This window comes from Mustela erminea, chromosome 17, assembly GCF_009829155.1.
Source record: "Mustela erminea isolate mMusErm1 chromosome 17, mMusErm1.Pri, whole genome shotgun sequence".
Lineage (NCBI taxonomy): Eukaryota > Metazoa > Chordata > Mammalia > Carnivora > Mustelidae > Mustela > Mustela erminea.
The window spans coordinates 39,028,448-39,045,323 of record NC_045630.1 but is presented as its reverse complement, the minus strand read 5'-3'; the positions used below and the strand labels follow the sequence as shown (position 1 = coordinate 39,045,323).

Below are 16,876 nucleotides of genomic sequence, written 5' to 3'. Positions count from 1 at the left end.
GAGGGCGGGACTGATCCCTGAGGGCGAGAGGGGACGACTTGAGTTGCACGGAAGTTTGACGAAGCCCCCACAGGGCCATCACCATCCTTTTTTCTTTCCTTCCTTCCTTCCTCCATCCCTTCCTTCCTTCCTTCCTCTCTTTCTGCATTTACCATGCAACCCTGCAGTTTTATTTGGAATTTTCATAGGTGGTGACTGACCCTCCTGGGCCATAATCAGTCTCATAGCGAATTCATAAATTGGGATCCTGTTTTGGAAATCTGTTTCCTTTCTGTTGGAATAAGAAATTAGTTAATCAGGACCTCGAGATTTCTCGAGGTGTGAGAAAAGAGTTTAAAACCAGGAAAACTAATGAGGGACCTTAGGAAAAGTTATGAAAACATGGGACCAAACCTGAGAAGCGAATCCACCACAAATCAGATGTGTGTGTGTGTTTTTTTTCCCCCAAACCAAATGCTGAAATAAGGGAAGTAAGTCTGGAAGATCAGATCGATTGCACTGTTTCTTAAATTGAAGATGAGGGCCTGTTAATCATGACATTAATTCAAAGGGTGAGGACAGCATTTTACAGAAATGAAAGAGACTAGACCAGGTTCAAATGGAAATTAAATACTCATCTTACAACAGAGTTACAAAACTTTTGCATTGGTGGATGAGGAGGTGGGCGTGAATGTACACAGCAGAGCAAGGGAAATCTTTGTGTTAAAATAGTTCTGGTTTTTTGTTTTATTTTTAAGATTTTATTTATTTATCTGACAGAGATCACAAGCAAGCAGAACTGCAGGCAGAGGGAAAGGGAGAAGCAGGCCCTCCACTGAGCAGGGAGCCCAAGGTGGGGCTGGATCCCAGGACTCTGGGATCATGACCTGAGCGGGAGGGCAGCTGCTTAACCCACTGAGCTACCCAGGGGCCCCCAAATAGTTCTTTATTATGATCATGATAGTCACACAAGTCTGTGCATATGATAAGATGTAAAACTATATATACCTTGTTCCTATGTCAAATTCCTGCTTTTGGTATTGTAAGTATGTAAGATGTAATCATTAGGGAAAAATGGATAAAGGGAACCTCTCTGTATCTACTTTTGCAACTTCTTGTGAATCTATGATTATTTCAAAACTTAAAAACAATACTTTTTAATAAAGATCTAGAAATGGTTTTCAAATTACTTGGTAAGATAGATGAGTGAATTAACCAGAAGCTTTTCATATCGCCTCTTTTCCCAGGTTTAAAAATCCTTCTTTTCAGGGGCGTCTGGGTGGTTCAGTCAGTTAAGTGACTGATTCTTGGTTGACTCTTGTTTTTAGCTCAGGTCATGAGTCAAGGGTTGTGAGATGGGGCCCCCTGTCCCACTCCGTGCTGAGCACACAGTCTGTTGGAGATTCTCTCCCTCTCCTCTTTCCACTCATGCTCTTCCTCTACATCTCTCTCTCAAATAAAAAAATCTTTTAAGACCTTTGGGCACTTAGACTAAGAAAGATGTTTTGTACTGTTCACATGTTAACCTGCGTATGCATTCTTTTTTTAAGATTTTATTTATTCGTTTGACAGCACAAGCACAGGGAGTGCAGGCGGAGGGAGAGGGAGAAGTAGGCTCCCCAAGAAGCAGGGAGCCCTGTGTGGGCTCAATCCGCAGGTCCCTGGGCTCCTGACCTGAGCTGAAGACAGATGGTAAACTGACTGAGCTACCGAGGTGCCCCATTGTATGTGCATTCTTATAGACATTTATTTTTTAAATATAATGACAAGTAGAACTCTAAGAGTTTAATAAAATGTATTATTACAAATAATTTCCAAACATTTGATAATTGAGTATCATATAGACACTGAATAGATTATCTGCCTCTTTCAATTTTCATTTAATCTTCGTATTCGAGTCAGTGTCATTTCACATCAAGTTTCATTCATTGTGTCTCTAGTTTTAAAAAGCTTCCTCAGGCCTTGACCCTTACCTTAAGCTAGCGTGTAGCATAATCTAGCTAATCAGGTTCTCTGCGCTCACAGTAGACAAAACTATACGAAAAGTGGGGGCACAATGTTCTTTCTACCTTAGAAGGTAAAGTAAGTCCTCACTTTATTTGCAAGGCAGTTACATCCAGATTTGCTTTAGAAAGAGTTATTTTGTGTCACATCTCTGCATGTAACATGAGATTGGATATAATTTATAATCCTTCCCATCATTTGAGATGTTTATGTTGATGTTGATACTGAACATGCTGGTTATTTGGGGAAGGAGGAGAAAGGGAGTTCAAAGAAATGCATTCCTCTAAGTTTCATCTATATCAATTTTTAAATAGTTATGTTAGGGTTCCCTTGCTTGCAAGAAATAGATCGCATGACTTTATCTGGTGACTGAAAGGAATTTGCCCACATAACCGTAATACACGACTTCTTTCAGGGCCCAACAATATTATCAGGGCTCAGTCTTTCCATTTCTCAATATGCCTCTCAGTCCTACTCCCCCTTTTTTTTTTTGCTTTTTTAAGATTTTATTTATTTCTTTGAGAGAGAGACAGAGCATGAGCAAGGAGAAGGTCAGAGGGAGACACAGACTCCCTGTGGAGCTGGGAGCCCAGTGTGGGACCCAATCCCCAGATTCCGGGATCGTGAACTGAGCCGAAGGCAGTTGCCCAACCAACGGAGCCACCCAGGGGCCCAGTCCTACTCCCTTTTTAAGCAGGCTCTTTTCTCATTGGTGAAAGATGGTCGCAAACAGCTTTTAAGGCTTCATTCTTTCTCACCCTTGCCCACTTGAAAAGAGAGTTTTATAATGAAGCCCCTAGACAAGAAGAAGTCTGTCTGCCCCCCAAAAGTCCTAACAGCCATTTCTTTACCATGTGTCCATTCCTGAACCAATCTTTATGAGTGCTTGTTCTGCATAAGCCAAACAGGGCCTATCCCCGGAACTGCCTATGTACAGCCCCACCCAAACCCATGGCTGAGAATGGCCTGAATTGATGGTGGAGGCACAATGAACAAATGTCCACAACCGTGTGACTTGCAAAGGAAATAAATTCTACCAGCCCACCCAGTTCTTTGAGTATTTAGTATTTGTTTGCCATTCCAAAACGTTTTCATTGTTCCTCTGGTTCCCCTCTAGATGTCATTTTGATCTCCCATAATGGTTTGCTACATTTTAGCTTTCCCTATGAATTTTATCTTGCACTGTTTTCCCAACAGATCCTAAATAAGATGTAGATAACATGTCATTTTCAACTTTGTATCTCCATAGCCCCTCTTAGTGACACATAATGAGTAATAAATAATGAATTTTCAGATGGATAAATGAGTCAGTGCTTCTTCATTCTCAAATACATATTCCTAACTACTGAGGGGCACAGTTGGTTAAGCGTCCAGTTCTTGATTTTGGCTTGGGTCATGATCTCAGGGTCGTCAGATGGAGCCCCAGGTAGAGCTCCATGCTCAGCCGAGAGCCTGCTTCTCTTCCTCTCCCTCTGCCCCTCCTCCCACTTGTGTGCATGCATGCTCTCTCCAAAAAAAAAAAAAAAAAAAAAAATATATATATATATATATATATATTTTTTTTTTTTTTTTAAACCCATATTCCTAACTACTGGGCAAAAATTCCATATGAAATTTTTTAAAAAAATATTTTATTTATTTATTTGACACAGAGAGAGAGATCACAAGTAGGCAGAGAGGGGGAAGCAGGCTCCCCGCTGAGCAAAGAGCCTGATGCCATGCGATGCCATGCGATGCGATGTGGGCCTTGAACCCAGGACCCCGAGATCACGACCTGAGCCGAACGCAGAGGCCCAACCAACTGAGCCACCCAGGTGCCTCTCCATATGAAATTTTAAAATTAACCTGCTATACATAGGCAGATTTGGGAATATGTATATGATTTGTTGCAAATAAATACTTCAAAAAACTAGTTGATAAAGACACTAACTCTGAAATCTTATTAAACTGTATTTCTTAAAGAACATGGGGTCATTTTGCTGGCAAACAGGACAGATGCATACATCATCAAATTATCTGATCTAAAGCCCCTGAAATGCTGCCTCTAAATAATTTTAAGTGTCATTTTTTAATATATTATGAATGTATTGCCCTATTAGTGGATGAATTAGTGCCAGAGTCACAGAGCTACCCACAGATTTCTTGTCCATATAGTGCCTGTTTTGCACAGTTCTTTTTGGACACCGATTTATGTATTTGATGTTTTTCAAATAGCCGAATGGTGTGTTATGACATGTCCCGCTCCACGTAGAATGCATTTTCACTATCAATTCTTATGATTGAGAGCAAATGTTACATGCCCTTAAGGTTGCCTATAGGGAATCTTTGTTTCATTTAATCGGACATCCATAGCACACTTTTGTTTCACAGAGCCAGTCTTAGAAAATTCTTTGGGGAATTATAACCATTTGTATTTGCAAGCCCTGAATCTCTGCAGACTTCACAATGGGCACTCCTCCACCAATGCCACGTGCCCAGAGCACTTCTGCTCTCTAGGCCCTTAGGTTCCTAGTTTGTTTTTGTTTTCTTGGATGATCTGTAGAAGGGCTACACAATATGAAGCCATTTAGCCATTTACCTTCTCTTCCATCCTCTTTGTCATTGTTTAATGAATAGTAGTTCTTTGTCCTACCCCAGTTGTCAGCTTGAAGCATCAGGGTTGAGTTGATGGTTAAATCCAGTGCATCTGATTAAAATTACATGCTGCTTTTACAGCACTCGACAGTCTCCCCTTCTTTAGTAGTTCTCAGTCCTTCTCACTGTAAAATACTTCCCTGAGTTTTTCTGTGCTTATGTTCTAAATATAGTTCATATATGCTAATGGTCTCTGCTTCAGAGTCAGTGTGTATGAAACAACACACTTATCTATCCATCCACCTGCTCGACATACACACTTAAAAATACCCCAACTTCATTATATCCAAAATGCACTTAGTCATCATTCCCTTTGAAATCGTCCCTGTTTACTTTCTATTTTAAAGGTACTCCCATCCAACAATTCATCTAATTCAGAGATCTTAGAGTGATCCTTAACTCTTTCCACATCTTCCCCTCCAAGCACCAAATTCTACCAGTTTCAGTTTTGCTTATCTATGTCTGAGCTGGTCCTCCTTTGCCTCCATCATTGTCCTAGTTCAGTTCCTTATCATTTTTTCCCCCATGACTACAAGCAAAACAGAATGGTTCACTGATGTAGATAATAAGTAGTGGGATTTACTCTGAATTAGGACCCTCTGCTGAATGCTGGAGACTTATTGTTTCATATGCTGTATGTGTTGTTTATTCTGAAAGAAACTATCCTTTATCTTTTTGGAGTGGTGAAGTTAGACTTGTCCTTAAATCCTCAGCCCTTATGTTGTCCCCTCTAGTAAATTTTCCCTAACTGTTCACTTGGCTTAGTGTTTCCTCAGCAACTCTGCAGGCTGGTTTGGGGCATGACTTCAGTGCTCTCCGTGTATCCAAAATGTGTCTTTACACTGTACTTTCTTATTGTACAGTTTTATGGTTATGAGGGCTTTATAAAAATTGCCACATTGTAAGATCTTTAAGGGTAAAGACTGTCTTAATTATCTAGTAGCACAAATACATAAGAAAGGCTAAAAAAAATTTGTTGGAGTGGATGAATGAATAATGGGAACAAACGCCACATCTGATTTGCATAGTCAAGAAATGATACAAATACCTTCTCCCCTAATATTTAATATTTGCTTTTTCCAACACATCAGTTGTTCTCAGGATATTGTTCTGAGACACAAAATACTAAGATAACAAGGTAACTATGATTTTATTTGGCAATCTATTTATTAAGTTCCCCCCAAACGGTCATTGAATTAATGGTAAATGCAGTGTATGGGCTGCATTTCAAATGAAGTAAGCTTATGTTGACAGTGAAGTACAGCCTTGTTAACCCTGAACAATCATTCCAATTATAAACTACATGCACACAATCACTGTCACATAAAATATCCAGACTAATTACTTCTAGCCCTTTTGTTATGCAAGTATTAGAAATGAAACCTACTCTTATGTATAGTCAATATGAGCAATATAATCCTCACAAAAAACATTACTTAAAAAAACCAGCAAGAATGTAAGTCCATTTTTATCTTATTACCAAAAAAAAAAAAAAAAATGGGTGGTATTGTGCTTTTAAAATGATGTGGGCAACCCTGTCTTGTAGGATTTCCCACATACCAACACAGTTGTAAAGAGATCTTGGTTAAGGCCATAAATACAACATACAAATCAGAGCATTGTTCTCTGTACTCTTGTAGCTGCCTGAGGGAGAAAAGCATGTCCACTGTTCCATGACTGGAATGAAAGGCACACTGAGTTTCAGGTCAAGTATCCATGACATTGACGTGTATGACTAGTCTACTGAGTATGATACATGTTAATATCTTCCCAGTGGTGGGCACGGGTGATACGCCTCAGTGATCAACATAGCACACACAGCCCCTTTAGGTTTTCTACAGGTGTAAAATTGATGTATCTTTGAAATCGGTGGAATGTGAATCTTTCACATGCAGTTAAACTGTAATATTGCTATGTGAATTGTCATATCTGTATAATCTGTAAGGATGTCATGAACACCAATTGCTCTATCTGATGATATTTTTTGATGGAACGTTTTGGATGGCATTGTTGTGAGCTAAACCTATTTGTACTACATCATGGGACCAGTAATAACATGAAAATCAAAGTATCACTTCGATGATACTGAGGACTGCAAAGTAACAGTGATCTGGCCATATTGTGATTTTTTGAAATAGTGATACATTTGGAACACAATCAAGTAATTCATCCACCAGTCATGATGATAGGAACATATATATTCTGCCTGACATTTTATTCTACTGTTAAGAACAGCACCTGGGGTGACTGGGTGGCTCAGTTGGTTAAGCGACTGCCTTTGGCTCAGGTCATGATCCCAGAGTCCTGGGATTGAGTCCTGCATCCGGCTCTCTGCTCAGCCGGGAGTCTGCTTCTCCCTCTGACCTTCTCCCCTCTCATGATCTCTCTCACTCTCTCTCTCAAATAAATAAATCAAAAATTTAAAAAAAAAAAATAATAGCACCTGACCCGTGATTCCACAAATGAATAAATCCTTGAGTGGTAGCGTGTGGAAAATAGTGTTGTCTTTGAGGTCCTAGAACTGAATCTTAACTTATCTACTTCCAAGTTCTGTGACACTGAGATTATTTGATTCTCCAGCCCTGGGATTCCTCCTCTATAGAATGTGACAATTATTTTAGAGGTGAATTACTGTAAACATTAAATGAGATATTGTATATAGAACATCTGGCATGGTACCAGGCTCACATTCTGCTGTTATCATTGAACTAAGAAAGTGCTTTTGGGTTTTCAGTCTTCTATGTTAGCTCCCAGCTGCTCAGTAGTTGCATGGCTATTTTACTATCAATCTTTTATGGTATGAGGCTTGACTTGGTTGAATAATTTTTTACTTTTGATTAGTAAATGATAAAAACTTGCTAGATGTGTGAATAATTAAACATTTTTCAATTAATTAAAAGAAAAGTCTATATCAAGCTAAAAGCCTTCTGTACAGCCAAAGGAAACAATCGACAGTATGAAAAGACAACTTACGAAGTGGGAGAAAATATTTGCAAACTGTATATTGGTTAAGGCGTTGATATCCAAAATGTGTAAGAAACTCATACAACTCGATAGCAGAAAACCCGAAGACCCACCCAATTAAGAAATGGCAAAGGATTAAGTAGACATTTTTTTTTTAAAGATTTTATTTATTTATTTGACAGACAGAGATCACAAGTGGGTGGAGAGGCAGGCAGAGAGAGAGGAGGAAGCAGGCTCCCCGCTGAGCAGAGAACCTGATGGGCTCGATTCCAGGACCCTCGGATCATGACCTGAGCCAAAAGCAGAGGCTTTAACCCACTGTGCCACCCAGGCGTCCCTTAAATAGACATTTTTACAAAGAACATATTAAAATGGCCAACAGATATATGAAAAGGCACTCAACATCACTGATCATTACAGAAATGCAAATCAAAACCACAGTGAGATATTACTTTACAGCTTTTAGGATGGGTATTAAAAAGACAAAAAATAACAAGTGTTAGCGAGGGTGTGGGGGAAAGGGAACACTTGTGCACTGTTAGCAAGAATATAAATTATACAGCCATTATAGAAAACAATATTGAGGTTCCTCAAGCAATTAAAAATGGACTAGCAATCCCACTTCTTGGTATATATTCAAAGGAAATGAAATCACTATCTCGAAGATATGTCTGCTCTCCAATTTTCATTGTGACATTATTTACAAAAGCCAAAACAACATGGAAATAACTATTCTCAGTTAGGAATGTGTTAGTCTGGATATCTCTTTGAAAAAACATTATTAAGGTATAACTGGCATACAATAAACTGCACATATTTAAAGGGCACAACTTGATAAGTTAGGTCAATTAAATCATCACGACAATTAAGAGAAGGAACATGTGCATCACCCCAAAGTTTCCTTATGCCCTTTTGTAATTTCTTCCTTCCAACCTTCCTTTGACCACACATCTGAAGAGCACATGTATTCTGCAGTTGGGTGGAGTGGTCAATAAATACCAGTTAGACCAAGCTGTTTGTCAGTGAGTTCAAGTCTTCCATGTGCTTGATAATTTTCCACATTTTCCATCAATTGTTAAGAGTATTGAAATCTCTGACAATAAGTTTGGATCTGCCTATTCCTGCAATTTTTTTAGCTTTTGCTTCATGTGTTTTTAAGCTCTGTTATTAGATGCATAAACATACAGGATTGTAATGTCCTCTTGAAGAACTGAGCTCATTATCATTATATAATGCCCCTCTTCATTTCTGATAGTTTTCTGTGTTCTGAAATCTATTTTGTCCGATATTAATATTCTCACTCCAGCTTTCTTTAGATAAGTGTTCGTATGATGTCTTTTCCTGTCCTTTTACTTTAAATGTATTTATACTTTTATTTATTTATTTAAATTAAAAAAAATATTTTATTTATTTATTGACAGAGAAAGAGGGAGCACAAGCCGGGGGAGCAGCAGGCAGAGGGAGAGGGAGAAGCAGGCTCCCTACTGAGTAGGGAGTCTGACAAGGCTCTATCTCAGGACCCCCGAGATCATGACCTGAGGCCAAGGCAGATGCTCAACTGACTGAGCCACCCAGGCACTCCTGTGTTGTTATTTAAAGTGTTTTTTGTAGGCATTATATAGTTGGGTCTTTTTTTTTAAATTTGATTTCACAGGCTAATGTTGATCCTCCAAAATATATGCCCATGTTCTAATCTCTGGAATCTATGTTACCTCTTTTCTGGAAATAAAAAAAAGTGGAGGTGTCTTCAGATGTAATTAAGCTAAGGATTTTAAGATGAGGAGATCATTCTGGATTATTGGGGATGGGGTCTGGGAAGAGTCTAAATCCAATAATAAGTGTCTTTATAAGAGACATTCAGAGAAGAAGGCCATGTGAACATGGAGTGATGCGGCCATAAGCCCAGGAATGCTGGGACAGCCACGAGAAGCTGGAAGAGGCAAGGAATGTGCTCTCCCTTAGATCCTCGGGAGGGAGTGCAGCCCCCTTGGATCTGGGACTTCTAGTCCTCTGAACTGTGAGAGAGTCAACTGTTGTGTTAAGTCTGATAAAATATTTTTGCGGGTCCACCTAAAATATAATTTCTCCCTTCAAAAATTCCACACATATATAATGTGACCTCTCGGTCTTTGTGATGGCTTGTCTGTGAAATGACCCCATTAAATCCCCCCATCCATATACCCACATTCCCTCACATTGTGATTTTTGCATCTCCTCCCACTAAATGGTGGGGTTTATCTTTCCCACTTGAATTGGAACTTTCATGCTGCTTGCTTTGGCCAGCGCAACTTTACCAAATGGGACGCAGCAGATGTTTGAATAACATTTATGCACTGAGCTTCCCCTAGTCAGAAGCATGAGATCATGATGCAAACCAGCCCATGTTAGGCTTTGGCAGAGGTCTCGAAAAGAAAAATCGAAGCACCGTTGATGGTATCCAGCACCAACCACTGGTCACGTGAGTAAGGCCACCTTAGACCATCCAGCCCCGGGAAATCTGTCATATGAAGACAGCCTCATGAGTGATTTCTAGGGAGAAGAGAAAGGCTCAAATGACCTGCCCAAATTGCCGCCCACAGAGTCATGACCAACTTAAGTGGCTGTTGGTTTCAGCCTACTAAGTACTGAGGTAATTTGTATTACATCAGTGGTTAACTGCAACATTCTCTTAAACTCCATGTTTCAGTCAAAGGAGGCTGATTGCAGTAACAAATGATACCAAGATCTAAGTGAATTTACACAATGAAAGTTCATTTCCTACTCATGTAAAACCGATTGAGGATGTTTCTGGTCAGTCAGTTCTCCTGGTCAGCCCTCCTTCAAGTGGTGACCCAGGAATTAAGTCTTCTTTCATCACTGGGTGCGCTATTTTCTAATATATCACCTCTAAGTTCATTGAAAGGTACTTGACCATCTCCGCCTGGAAATGACTACATTCACTAGCCATATTGCCTTTTCAAGATGTAAAGTAGATGGGAAACATATCTAATGCTATATTTGCCATCTCTGATTTATCCTTATAGCCTTTTGTTCTTCATTCATATCTTCTTAGGACATGAATAATTATGTGTCCCTTCTCTCCACTTGGGGCCATAACCTTAAAGAATAGAGTCATATCTACTAGTCTCTGTTGCAGTACCCAATCTAAATGTCGTATATGGTAGAGATGCCCTAGTAAACACTAAAAGCCTTATATAATTTTCAGTGTACATTCAGAAACAATTTAATTTAATTTTCACAAAATTTTAGGATAGTAAATATATAGTTATCTCTATTTTCACAACTTTTAGAACTGATGATCAAAATTTCTAAGTAATTTTTCCAAACTTACTGCCTAGGATATGGCAGACCTGGAACTGAAACCCAATAACCTGACTCTAAGTCTTTATCACACTATCAGATACTTTATTTCAGTAAACTAAGTCTTTGTCTTTTTTTCCTCTAATTTATCCTATATCCAATACAGTCACCAAATTTTATTCATTCTTCTCTCATAATGTATTTCCCTCCCTTTAAATTTTTATTGAAATTTTACCTGGTTTAGGTTGTTGTCACTGTATGCCCAAGTTACTGCAAAAGACTCCTGAATTATAACTACTGCCTCTAGTCTCCTCCTTCCCTAATTATTTCTTAACACTGTTGTCAAATAACAGTACTTAACACACCATTTTTATAGTTATTTTCTGGTTCAAAAAGCCCTAATGTCACAACTTTACATGTAGGGTAAAATATGGACTCATTAGCTGGGCATTTATGGTACTCCCATACTTTGACCCCTGAAATACCTTTCTAGTCTTATGTCCTGTTACACTCTAAGTCACTCCACAGTAGTCAGACTAATCTACTCAATCTTCCGTAAATTATCCATGTTGCAGGCATCCCATTTTGTTTCCACAACAGTTATTCATTCCCTATTTCCCAAATTTGTTTCACTGTCCATTCCTCCCCCATGGGCCCCTGAGAATAATCCTGACTTCGTCTAAATCAATCTTGGAAATCCCATTCTTCCTGCATTTATTGATGTATGCAAATTCCTGGCCAATGAGACATGGGGGAATTTCTGTGAGGAGGCTTCTGGGAATGGTTTTCTTAGACTTATAAAAAGACAAAAGGAAGTTTGGTTTCCAGGCATATAGCACAGAAGCTATGCTTAAAAACAACCCTTCCAAAAAATCTAAGTGGGGAAATGTTTATGTGTATTTTTAAATGCATAGTTAAATCTGAAAAAGTAAAACGTAACAAAAAACAAGCCCTAGGTAGTAAAAACCAAAAACTGAGCTTAACATCAAGGTGGTAATTCATCCCTGGCACTACTGTTGTTTTGGAGAAATTTGTCAGTCTTGGTAACTATAATGCCTGAGTTTTAGTGGTTGAATGAAGTCAGAAGATTTGGCCGTGGCCTGTGCCAGATAAGTAGTTTCAGCCAAGATCCTGTTATATAGTTTAGACATTCAAAAAGCTAAGCTACCCTTAGTCATGGCCAGGACTATGGTGAAGCCAGTAAGGCACTAATTTACCCTATCCACAGCCCTGCCCTGAGTGAATGGGTGGACTGTGAAACAAATCTGTCTACCGAAAGTGAGAGTAGGAATGAAATTTGTTGGTCTCTGCCTGGACTCCCCTGAACATTTGTAAAGAGAGGTCTGGCTACCCATGATTTAGGGGTTAGAAGTTTCATTTCCTACTGTATTAACCTGCTAGGGCTGCAATAACAAAATTCCCCAGGCTGGGTTGCTTAACCAAAAGAAATTTATTTTCTCACAGTCTGGAGGCTGGAAATCCAAGATTAAGATATCATCAGGTGTGGTTTCTTCTAAGGCCTCTCTCCTTGGCTTGCAAATCACTGTTTTCTCCCTTTATCTTCACATGGGTTTTCCTTTGTGCACACACATCGTTGGTGTCTCTTTCTCTCCTCCTTATATGGACAGCAGCCACACTAGATTACAACCGTACCATTATGACCTCACTTAAACCTAATACTTTTCACTCAACATATGAGTTTGAGAGATGTACACAATTCAGTTCACTGAATTACTTAGTCCATTAAAATCCAGGCCAAGATAAGAACAAGAATTTATCCTAAATTAGTAGAACCCCTGGTTGCCTGACAGAAGCAAAATGAGAAATAAATTCTCTCTAGAGAGATAAAATTTCAATCCTGGCCCCATAAGATTCCTATAGGAAAAAGTTCTGCTGATATGATTCCACACACCAATTTACGAAGGACATGAGGAATCAAGGTATCATGAACAACAGCAAACATAAATAACAAACCGTATACTCTGACAACCAAAACCAATAATGAAATTATTGGTTATAGAACATAAAATAATGATCTAAAATGCTTAAAGAAATAAAAATGGGAATTAAAAACATGAGACAGAAACAACAGAGAAGACTTTGAAAACCAGACAGGTTGCAATAACAGCTAAATGGAAATTCACTAATGAAAAACAGAAGAACTAACATTAAAAACTCATTGGGAGGAAGGTCCAAGAAGGTGGCATAGGAAGATCCAGAACTAACCTCCTCCCAGGGACACACCAAATCTACAGCTACAGAGGCACCTAGCTGGCTCATTGGTAGAGCATATGACTTTTGATCTGGGTGTTATAAGTTCAAGCCCCACATGGTGCAGAGATTACTTTAAAATCTTAAAAAAAAAAATCTACAGTTACATATGCAACATATCTCTGTGAAAAAAGGTCTGGAAACAGAATTAACTATTCTTCATGACAATGTATAAAAGGACTATACTGACCTGGGTAGGAGTAGTAGAGAATGGTCTCCACAAAACTCCATCCCAGTTGTTCTGACACATAACAGGAGGGATGTTACCAGACAGGTCTTTCTCTTAGAGGAGCAACAGGTTGGTTCCCCACATCAGGCACTCCAGCCCCTGGGATACACACCAGTATGATGAGACCCCAGAATGTCTGGCTTGGAAAACCAAAGGGGCTGGCATCTGGGAGTCCCAAAGTGCTATAGGAAACAGATTTCCCTCTTGGATGGCTTTAGTATGGTCTCATCAACCCCCAGACCCAGAGTAAAAATAGCAGTTTCAAATGAACTCTCTGAGAAGGATTCATTGCTTTTCTGCGACTGGTTGGAAGGAGGCATGCAGTTGAGATGTTCCCTGGGGACAGAGGCACTGGCAGATGCTGCTGTTCTACTCTCCCCATGATCTGCTAGCATAGGCAAGCAAGTTCAGGTGGAACACCATCCCACCACCTTGCTGAGATGAGTGGGGAGGAGGGAGTAGTGTTGGCACCTGCTGAGACACATAACCCCAGCTCCCTGGCTGGGTTAGGCAAACATAAGCATTAGAAGCATTCTCCCCCTTTCTTGTTAAATCGGTGAGTGTAGGCAGTTGAGACATTCTCCCATCTCGTGGAGGGGGCTGGTGAGCAGGACTGGAAGTAGCATGTTCCCACTCCTAGCTTCAAGCTGGTGCACATGCTCAAGCAAGGCACTCTCCCACTTGCTGAAGCCAGTGGGCACCTGCAACCCACACAGGGATCCCCCCTTGATCACTTGGCCCTGGTGACCAAGAGGGCTGGCATTTCAGAACTCAACAGGACTCCAAAAACCAGAAAGACAGTTTTTGCAGACCACTATTCCCAGTCTGTAAATACAACAGACTGAAACGCAAACCCCAGTCTTTCTGTGAAAAAGACCTATTTACTTAACCTGGAACCTCAGGCTTCCCAGACATCTAGAGACTAAGGAGGTGCTCCCAGGGAATGTAAGCAGAGAGACACCATCCTTGTGCACCCCCTTAACATTGCTAAAGCTTGACAAGTCTTCCCAGAAAAGACCTAATACACTTGTCTGGAGCACCAAATTTTGCATCAATCACCCAGGGAACACCTTCACGTCTCCTGGTCCGGAGGCCAGCAGGAATTACAATTGCAGCTCCACAGTCCATATATAACTACACACTTTGAAAGTTGCTGCCTGAGGGTCTGACTCCTAATCATCCTGAAACCAGCTGCTAAATGAGGTCCTCGCATCACTGTCTTGGTACAACCTAAACAGTGGGGGCATATCAAGAATAAATCAGGCAGTTTAGACATTCACAAAGGGTCAGGAGACAACCAAGACCTATAGCAAGGTTAAATCAGAAGATTCGTCATCTACATAATACCACTCTTACAAGACTGAGAGAGGTAGCTGGTTTGCCTAATACATAGAAACAAACACAGAGGGGTGCCTGGGTGGCTCAGTGGGTTAAAGCCTCTGCCTTTGGCTCGGGTCATGATCCCAGGGTCCTGGGATCGAGCCCCATATCAGGGTCTCTGCTCGGTGGGGAGCCTGCTTCCTCCTCTCTCTCTCTGCCTGCCTTCCTGCCTACTTGTGATTTCTGTCTGTCAAATAAATAAACAAAATCTTAAAAAAAAAAAAAAAAAAGAAACAAACACAGAAAGTCAAGCAAGATGAGGAAACAGAAAAATGTTCCAAATGAGAGAAGACAAAACCTTAGAAAAAAACTTTAATTATATGGAAATAAGTAATATTTCTGATAAAAAGCTCAAAGCAGTGGTCGTAAAGATGCTCACTGAACTCGAATAAAGAATGGATGAGTACAGTAAAAATTTTAATAAAGAGATAGAAAATATAAGAAAGTACCAAACATAAGTAATAGAGCTAAAGAACCCAATAACTGAACTAAAAATATACTGGGAGGTTTCAATAGCAGACTGGACAAAACAGAAGAACAGATTAAAGAGCTGGAGGATAAATCAGTAAAACTCAGACTCAGCAGAAGAAAGAAAAAAGAATTAAAAATAATAAAGATAACTCAAGAAACTTCTGGGACAACATCAAGCAGAATGACATTTACATTATTGGGGTCCCAGAAAACAAAAGAGAGAGAGAAAGAAGCAGAACACGTATTTGAAGAAAAGATGGCTAAAATATTTCCTAATATAAAAAAGAAAATAGGTATCCCAGTTCAGGAAGCCCTAAAAGTTCTAAACAAGATGAACCCAAAAAGAACCAAGCCAACACACATTATAGTTAAAATGTCAAAAGTAAAAATAAAGAGATCATCTTAAAAGCAGCAAGAGAAAAATAAACTGTTACATGCAAGGGATACACTATAAGGCTGTCAGCACGTTTGTCAGCAGAAACTTTACAAGGCAGAAAGAAGTGGCATAACATATTCAAAGTGCTGAAAGGAAAAAACACCTTCCAATCAAGAATACAATAGCTGACAAAATTATCATTTCGATTTAAAACTGAGATAGAGTTTTCCAGATAAGCAAAGGCTAATGGAGTTCATCACTACTATACTAACCTTACAAGAAATAATAAAGTGACTTCTCTGAGCAAAAAATGCATGCAACTAATTAATAATAAGAAAACTATAAAAGTAAAAAAACTGACTGGAAAAAGTGTGTGTGTGTGTACACACACCTACCTATTAAAGGTAGTGGATTAATCATTTATAAAGTCACTACAAAGGTTGAAAGACAAAAGTAATAAGATGATGGGGTGCTTGGGTGGCTCGGCGGGTTAAAGCCTCTGCCTTCGGCTCGGGTCATATCTCAGGGTCCTGGGATCAAGCCCCACATCAGGCTTTCTGCTTGCAGGAAGTCTGCTTCCTCCTCTCTCTCTGCTTGCCTCTGCCTGCTTGTGATCTCTGCCCGTCAAATAAATAAAATCTTTTTAAAAAAAAAGTAATATGATGAACTATAACTGCAATAATTAGTTAAGGGATACAGAAAAAGTGACATCAAAACATGAAACACTGTACAGGGAGTGAAGATACAGGGTTATGGAATGTGTTCAAATTTAAGTTGATAATCAAATAAAAATAGACTGTTATACACATAGGATGAGATATGTGAACCTGAAGGTCACCATGAGAAAAATTTTAAAGCAAGCACACAAAAAGAAAATGAGAAAAGAATCTAATTATCAAACCATAAGGGAAGAGAAAAGGAACAGGCAGAAACTACAAACACCGCCAAAAAACAATGAATTAAATGGCAACAAAGAAATTCCTATCAATAATTACTTAAAATGTAAGTGGACAAAATTCTTCAATGAAAAGACAGTGTGTGACTGAATGGATTAAAAAAAAAAAAAAGACACATCTATATACTGCCTACGAAAGACTCCCTTCAGAAGTAAGGACCCACACAGACTTTCAGAGAAGGAATGGAAACAGATATTCCATGCAAGTGGAAACAAAAAGAAAGCTGCTATAGCTGTATCTCTGTCAGAAAAGGTAGACTTTAAAACAAAGACTGTTGTAAAAGACAAAGAGGGCACTACATAGTGATAAAGG

At 39.4% G+C, this 16,876-nt stretch overlaps 1 long non-coding RNA gene across 1 annotated transcript; it reads left to right on the top strand.

Annotated features, from left to right (window-relative positions):
* The first annotated feature begins 139 nt into the window (after positions 1-139).
* LOC116576594 lies at positions 140-15,991 on the top strand. The gene is made up of 3 exons (XR_004280216.1): positions 140-432; positions 12,383-12,387; positions 15,979-15,991. It is a non-coding gene; the product is annotated as an uncharacterized LOC116576594 (long non-coding RNA).
* Positions 15,992-16,876: the final 885 nt, after the last annotated feature.